At 45.7% G+C, this 8791-nt stretch overlaps 1 pseudogene; it reads left to right on the top strand.

The window, feature by feature from the left end:
- Nucleotides 1-226: 226 nt before the first annotated feature.
- LOC130343151 (U2 spliceosomal RNA) lies at nucleotides 227-348 on the top strand (annotated as a pseudogene).
- The last annotated feature ends 8443 nt before the right edge of the window (nucleotides 349-8791 follow it).

Genomic DNA, 8791 nt, shown 5'->3' with positions numbered 1-8791 from the left:
ATTAAAGGAGAACTCCTGCCAAAATTAACTTATCCCGTATCCACAGGATAGGGAAGAAGTAGCTGATCGGAGGGAGTCCGACTTCTGGGACCCTCCGCAATCTCCTGAATGGGGCCCCGGCTCTCAGTGAGGAGTGCGTGTGGTAGACGGCACATGCTCTATTCATTTCTATGGAACTCCAATGATGCTGTACTTGGGTCTCTTTGGTGCTCCCATAGAAATGAATGAAGCTTCTTGGGCTTTTGGCCAAGATCAAGTGTAGTATCTGTTCTTATCAGTTTGAGCTGATGAACTGGTTTTGGATGGGTCTGAGGAATCAGCTCGATGGCTGCTCCAATGGGACCTGTTTCCTCCGGGTCTCGCCATGAGGCTGAGCGGGTCTAGAACTGAGGTACTTTAGTGTCTCGGGGAGTGGTGATCCTGAGGTGCCAAAGCTCACTGAGTGGAAACATGGGCACCATGATCTCTTCACCTTGTGGCACTCACCTCTTGATTCCCGACTTTCTGGCTGGGATCAGGTACATTTTTATAGATCCGGTCGGATGTCCGGGCAATATATCTGAACACATTCACTTATTTATTTATTTTTGTTACTGTGTCACTTTTTGCGTGTTGTGTGTTCACAGGATTGTTAGGATGCGGTAGCCCTTCTGGGTGTCCCTCCTAGCGGTATAGGGGAGGTGAGTTTGGCCATCAGGTTCCCCACCTCCCTGCAAAAAACCCCGGGTACTCCTGCATGGGCAGGGTACCGACCGTACCCTGCCCATGCTCTGCAGGCAGATACCTTGGCGAAGGGGGATGCCTGGGAGAATTTGTGGTCCCTTAGTAGCTTCGGCAAAAAGGGGCATCGAACCTGGAACCTTGCAGGTACCTTTTGGTCCGGAGGCGAAGGGTAAGGTTTGTTGGGGGGCCTCTCTCCTGTTGGTATTCCAGAATTAGTGGAAACTCTGATGCTATTAAAGGAGAACTCCAGCCAAAATTAACTTATCCTCTACCAACAGAATAAGGTAGCTGATCGCAGGGAGTCCACCCACTGGGACCTTCCGCAATCTCCTGAATGGGGCCCCCTGCTCCATTCAGCACATGCTCCATTCATTTCTATGGAACTCCAATGATTCTGTACTTGGGTCTCTTCGGGGCTCCATACATACGCCTCACTGAGAGCTGGGGCCCCGTGGTCGGACTCCCTGGGATCAGCTACTTATGCCCTAACCGGTGGATAGGGCATAAGTAAATCATTTTCAGACATTGTTGGCAATGCAGGAGTGTAAAGTTTGTATTTGCAATAATGATTTATTTTTATTTCTTGATATATTAGAACTTGAAGTATAATAACCTCTTAATGGCCTCCAATTTACCTTTTTCCTAGCATACATCAGCCGGCCATGTTTTTCTAGAAAGGTTAGAATAAGCTTGTGGGTCTCTCTGGTGCAGGAATCGCAGGAGTTCAGCCTTCAGTATGATAGCTAGTAACTAACAGGATAGGAAAAACCTCCACTGTATATTTACATTTTTTGCATGCCGCAGTGAAATCATGGCCACTGCATGTGAGGTTCCTCTGTGCGCCTCTTACCCTCTTCAGTGATCGGTTTCCATAGTAACCAGGTGTCTCGTGAAGGCCTGCCATGGGTGTCTGTGCACCTATAGAAAAGAATGCAAAAATGGAATGACACAATTGCATTTTTTTCCCATTTCCCCAGCAATAAAAAAAGAGTTAATACAGATCAACCCATCAGATATATGAACCCTAAAATGGTGGCATTAAAAAGTACAACTTGTCCTGCAATAAACAAGCTGTCACGATTCGGCAGGCTGGAGGTGGATCCTCTGTGCCAGAGAGGGATTGGCGTGGACCGTGCCGGTGGACCGGTTCTAAGTTGCTACTGGTATTCACCAGAGCCCGCCGCAAAGCGGGATGGTCTTGCAGCGGCGGTAGCAACCAGGTCGTATCCACTGGCAAAGGTTCAACCTCTCTGACTGCTGAGAAAAGCGCGGTACAAGGGAGTAGACAAGAGCAAGGTCAGACGTAGCAGATGGTCGGGGCAGGCGGCTAGGTTCGTAGTCAATGGTGATAGCAGATGGTCAAGAACGCAGTAGAGGTAACACAGAGTAGCTTTCTCAAGGCACAAGGCAACAAGATCCGGCAAGGGAGTGCAGGGGAAGTGAGGTATAAGTAAGGAGTGCACAGGTGGAAACTAATCAGGAAGATTGGGCCAGGCACCATCATTGGTGCACTGGCCCTTTAAATCTCAGAGAGCTGGCGCGCGCGTGCCCTAGAGAGCGGAGCCGCGCGCGCCAGAGCATGACAGCCGGGGACCGGGACAGGTAAGTGACTTGGGATGCGATTCGCGAGCGGGCGCGTCCCGCTATGCGAATCGCATCCCCGCCAGCAATGTCAGTGCAGCGCTCCCGGTCAGCGGGTCTGACCGGGGCGCTGCAGGGAGAGAAACGCCGCGAGCGCTTCGGGGAGGAGCAGGGACCCGGAGCGCTCAGCGTAACAGTACCCCCCCCCCCCTTAGGTCTCCCCCTCTTTTTGTCGGGATGTCGCTCCACCTGGGACGAGGACATTGGGAGCGATTGTAGAGTCTCCTTCTGGGGGACAGTGAAGTCCTGGGCAGACCGGTCAGAAGGAGTGGGAATGGGGAGGGGGGGCAGAGGGTGAGGCTTGGCACAGTCCTGATAGGCCTTGGGGAGACCAGGCACAGGAGGGGACACTGAGGCCCGACAGACGGGGCTGGGAGCAGACGTGAGGCATTTCTTGCGGCAAGCAGGACCCCAATTCTTGATCTCCCCGGTGGTCCAGTCAAGGGTGGGAGAATGGTGCTGGAGCCATGGCAGACCGAGAAGGACTTCAGATGTGCAGCCGGGCAAAACCAAAAATTCAATCTTTTCGAGATGTGGTCCAATGTTCATAAGCAGAGGCACTGTGCGATAACGCATAGTGCAGTTCAACTTGACTCCGTTGACTGAAGCAATGTAGAGCGGCTTGATGAGACGGGTTACCGGGATGCAGTACCTATCAAGCAAAGAGGCCAGAATAAAATTTCCAGAAGAACCAGAGTCCAAGACGGCCACGGCAGAGAAGGAGGAGTTGGCAGAAGGAGAAATCCGTACGGGCACAGTGAGACATGGAGAAGCAGACTCAGTACCCAGAGACGCCAGACCCACATGAGCAGGTTGCCTGCGTGCATTTTCCAGACGTGGAGGACGAATCGGGCAATCCACCAAGAAATGTTCGGTACTAGCGCAGTACAGACATAGATTTTTATCCCTACGGCGAGACCTCTCTTCAATAGTCAGGCGAGACCGATCTACTTGCATAGGCTCCTCGGCGGGAGGCACAGGGGTAGATTGCAAGGGATACCGTGAGAGAGGTGCCCAGGGATTAAGGTCTTTTTCCTGGCGGAGTTCCTGGTGTCTTTCCGAAAAACGCATGTCAATGCGGGTGGCCAAATGGATAAGTTCATGCAGATTGGCAGGAATCTCTCGTGCGGCCAGCACATCTTTGATGTTACTGGATAGGCCTTTTTTAAAGGTCGCGCAGAGAGCCTCGTTGTTCCAAGATAATTCGGAAGTGAGAGTACGAAATCGGATGGCGTACTCGCCTACTGAAGAATTACCCTGGACCAGGTTCAGCAGGGCAGTCTCGGCAGAAGAAGCTCGGGCTGGTTCCTCGAAGACACTGCGAACCTCAGAGAAGAAGGAGTGTACAGTGGTGGTGACAGGGTCATCGCAGTCCCAGAGCGGTGTGGCCCATGCCAAAGCCTTCCCAGACAGGAGACTAACCACGAAAGCCACCTTCGACCGTTCAGTAGGAAATTGGTCCGACAACATCTCCAAATGTAGGGAACATTGTGACAGGAAGCCTCGGCAGAGTCTAGAGTCCCCATCAAATTTGACCGGCAGGGACAAGCGGAGGTTAGGAGCGGCCACTCGCTGCGGAAGAGGTGCAGGAGCCGGCGGAGGAGATGGTTGTTGCTGCTGTAGCTGAGACTGAAATTGCTGTAGCTGTGACTGAAGCTGCTGTAGCTGTGACTGAAGTTGCTGTGTCATGGTGGTCAAGTACGACAGCTGGTGATCTTGTTGGGCGATCTGTCGGGATTGCTGGGCGACCAGCGTAGTGAGGTCAGAGACAACTGGCAGGGGAACCTCAGCGGGATCCATGGCCGGATCTACTGTCACGATTCGGCAGGCTGGAGGTGGATCCTCTGTGCCAGAGAGGGATTGGCGTGGACCGTGCCGGTGGACCGGTTCTAAGTTGCTACTGGTATTCACCAGAGCCCGCCGCAAAGCGGGATGGTCTTGCAGCGGCGGTAGCAACCAGGTCGTATCCACTGGCAACGGTTCAACCTCTCTGACTGCTGAGAAAAGCGCGGTACAAGGGAGTAGACAAGAGCAAGGTCAGACGTAGCAGAAGGTCGGGGCAGGCGGCTAGGTTCGTAGTCAATGGTGATAGCAGATGGTCAAGAACGCAGTAGAGGTAACACAGAGTAGCTTTCTCAAGGCACAAGGCAACAAGATCCGGCAAGGGAGTGCAGGGGAAGTGAGGTATAAGTAGGGAGTGCACAGGTGGAAACTAATCAGGAAGATTGGGCCAGGCACCATCATTGGTGCACTGGCCCTTTAAATCTCAGAGAGCTGGCGCGCGCGCGCCCTAGAGAGCGGAGCCGCGCGCGCCAGAGCATGACAGCCGGGGACCGGGACAGGTAAGTGACTTGGGATGCGATTCGCGAGCGGGCGCGTCCCGCTATGCGAATCGCATCCCCGCCAGCAATGTCAGTGCAGCGCTCCCGGTCAGCGGGTCTGACCGGGGCGCTGCAGGGAGAGAAACGCCGCGAGCGCTTCGGGGAGGAGCAGGGACCCGGAGCGCTCAGCGTAACACAAGCCCTTATATGGATAGTCCGTGGATGAGATCCTCTTAAAAAGGCGCTGGTACCCAGGAATGGATGAAAAGTTTCTTTTATTTGCAACGCGTTTCGATCCCGAACCGGGATCTTCGTCAGGCATACAATACAATAAAATAAGGTTACATTTATAGTGTTAGGAAATTGATGACCACTTCCGGGGAACCGGAAAATGACGTGTCATGGCTACGTGTCATTTTGATAAACATGACACTGGTAAAGTGTTTGTTCAGTCAATTCCATAAAAATATATAAAAATACCAATTAGAGATATAAATGTTAAAATAGTGGAAGTATTGCACTAAATTTAGTAGAATATAAGAACTTTAAAAGAATGAATGAAAAGCAGTACCTAAGTGTGACCATTAGATGGCAATGTTGTAGTACGTAAATGTACAAGGGAACCAGTACCTAAAAACCACCACTAGGTGGCGGTGTAGTGGAGAGGGAATAATGGTGTAGTTGCTCAAAAACTACCACTAGATGGCAATGTGGCCCTGATGTTGTAAAGTGATGGATGTCCTAGCAACCATCCGGAGAAAAGAGTGTGGAGAGAAAAATACTCGGTAAGTGGAAACAGAAAAGTCTTTTTTGTCATCACCTTTTTGTCTTAAAGATGATTATTTGTTTGTTGAGTCTTCTGTAGAAATTTGCTTGTTTATAGTTTTTTGATAGTGATTGGTTAGGGGATGACTTCAGAGGTTTATTGTTTTTATTAGAGGATGACTTCCGATAGTTCATTAAGGCCATCGGGAATCAAAGTTCCCATTCTGTAAATCCAGTATACTTCTTTTCTTTTCAGTTGTTCAAACCTGTTGGAAGCATTGTGTGGTATTATTTCCAGGGGGGTAATTTTGATAGGATTAGTTATATCTGGATGAAATAGAGCACAATGTTTGGACACCCCATGTAGCATAAATTTGTTTTTAATGTTGTGTCGGTGTTTATTTAATCTGTTATGGAGCGGTTGTGTGGTTCTCCCGACATATTGAAGTGAGCATGTACATTCTATAACGTATATCACATAGTCGGACTGACATGTGAGGTGGTTTTTTATAGTAAATCTTTCTCCCGTTTTTTTTGAAATGATTTGGGTAAGACCATGTGTAATTTCTCCGCAACATCTACAATTTTTTCTGTAACATTTGTAACTGCCCGATTTTAAAGCATGGTTTGCAGCTTTTTCATCGGTTTTGAGACGGTGTTGGCGTAGCTGACTTGGGGCTAATAAACTCTTCAAATTCGGAGCTCTCCGGAAGGTCAGCTGTGGGTTAGCAGGTAAATGTTGTTGAAGATATTTGTCCTGTTGCAAGATGTGCCAATGTGACCTTAAAATATTTTTTATAGACGGTATATTTTTGTTAAATGTTGTGATGAAATTCATAGAGAATTTATTGTCCATTTTTTCAGCATTGGTTTTAGGTTTTGGTGCTAGGCAACTTCTTTGATCCAGGTTCCTGGCTTTCTCAAATGCGGTTTGGATGATATGTTCCGGGTATTTTTTTGATCTGAAACGTTTGTTTAAAATACGGGATTGGGTTAAAAAATCACTGTCTCTTGTGCAGTTTTTTCTTATTCTCCGAAATTGGCTAAAAGGGATGTTATGGATCCATTTTTTATAATGTCCGCTATGAAAATCCAAATAACTATTCACATCGACAGATTTAAAATAAGTAGATGTAAAAATGTTATTAAAAGCGTCATGTGAAATACATAGATCTAAAAATGTAATCGTGGTAAAATCTGATTCCATTGTAAAAGAGATACCCCAATCATTACTGTTTAGTGTTTCCAAAAGAAGGGATTCTGATCCAGTTTGTCCGTCCCATATAAAAAACAGGTCATCAATAAAACGGCGATAAAATCTGATATGCGGTGATAAAATGGGGTTATCCCAGATAAAAGTGTTTTCAAAATCACCCATAAATAAATTTGCGAATGAAGGTGCCACTTTCGCGCCCATCGCCGTGCCGGTTTCCTGGTGATAAATATTTCCGTTGTATAAAAAATAATTGTTTTGTAAAATGAAGCTCAGACTGTTAATTAAAAATTCTCTGTGTGCAGTGGATAAAGTGGCGTCGTGTTCCAGGTATTTTTTAACACATTGGATCCCTTTATCATGGTTGATATTACTGTAAAGTGCTTGTACGTCACAGGTGATGAATTTCCAACCTGGTTTCCATTTTATATCTAAAAGTAGTTCGATCAAATGTGTTGAATCACGGAGATAACTCTGTAAATTGAGGACATGTTCCTGTAAATACAGATCTATGTAGTGGGCTAAATTGCTCGTCGCAGATGCTGTACAGGAGACAATGGGACGGCCTGGAGGTTTTTTTGTGTTTTTATGGATTTTGGGTAAGAAATAAAAATAAGGTTTATTTCCGTTTTTATTGTAATATAATTACGTTCATTTTTAGTCAGAATGCCTTGTTTATAGGCATCATTAATCAGATTATGAAGATCTGCTTCCATTTTTTTAAAAGGATCATTTCTGATGGTACTGTAGTATAGTGTGTTGGATAAAATATTGTTAGCTTCTTCTTCATAAAATTCCAGATCCATAATTAATGATGCCTATAAACAAGGCATTCTGACTAAAAATGAACGTAATTATATTACAATAAAAAACGGAAATAAACCTTATTTTTATTTCTTACCCAAAATCCATAAAAACACAAAAAAACCTCCAGGCCGTCCCATTGTCTCCTGTACAGCATCTGCGACGAGTAATTTAGCCCACTACATAGATCTGTATTTACAGGAACATGTCCTCAATTTACAGAGTTATCTCCGTGATTCAACACATTTGATCGAACTACTTTTAGATATAAAATGGAAACCAGGTTGGAAATTCATCACCTGTGACGTACAAGCACTTTACAGTAATATCAACCATGATAAAGGGATCCAATGTGTTAAAAAATACCTGGAACACGACGCCACTTTATCCACTGCACACAGAGAATTTTTAATTAACAGTCTGAGCTTCATTTTACAAAACAATTATTTTTTATACAACGGAAATATTTATCACCAGGAAACCGGCACGGCGATGGGCGCGAAAGTGGCACCTTCATTCGCAAATTTATTTATGGGTGATTTTGAAAACACTTTTATCTGGGATAACCCCATTTTATCACCGCATATCAGATTTTATCGCCGTTTTATTGATGACCTGTTTTTTATATGGGACGGACAAACTGGATCAGAATCCCTTCTTTTGGAAACACTAAACAGTAATGATTGGGGTATCTCTTTTACAATGGAATCAGATTTTACCACGATTACATTTTTAGATCTATGTATTTCACATGACGCTTTTAATAACATTTTTACATCTACTTATTTTAAATCTGTCGATGTGAATAGTTATTTGGATTTTCATAGCGGACATTATAAAAAATGGATCCATAACATCCCTTTTAGCCAATTTCGGAGAATAAGAAAAAACTGCACAAGAGACAGTGATTTTTTAACCCAATCCCGTATTTTAAACAAACGTTTCAGATCAAAAAAATACCCGGAACATATCATCCAAACCGCATTTGAGAAAGCCAGGAACCTGGATCAAAGAAGTTGCCTAGCACCAAAACCTAAAACCAATGCTGAAAAAATGGACAATAAATTCTCTATGAATTTCATCACAACATTTAACAAAAATATACCGTCTATAAAAAATATTTTAAGGTCACATTGGCACATCTTGCAACAGGACAAATATCTTCAACAACATTTACCTGCTAACCCACAGCTGACCTTCCGGAGAGCTCCGAATTTGAAGAGTTTATTAGCCCCAAGTCAGCTACGCCAACACCGTCTCAAAACCGATGAAAAAGCTGCAAACCATGCTTTAAAATCGGGCAGTTACAAATGTTACAGAAAAA

This window comes from Hyla sarda, unplaced genomic scaffold (assembly GCF_029499605.1).
Source record: "Hyla sarda isolate aHylSar1 unplaced genomic scaffold, aHylSar1.hap1 scaffold_671, whole genome shotgun sequence".
Taxonomy (NCBI): Eukaryota; Metazoa; Chordata; class Amphibia; order Anura; family Hylidae; genus Hyla; species Hyla sarda.
This window is presented reverse-complemented; position numbering and strand designations above follow the sequence as displayed.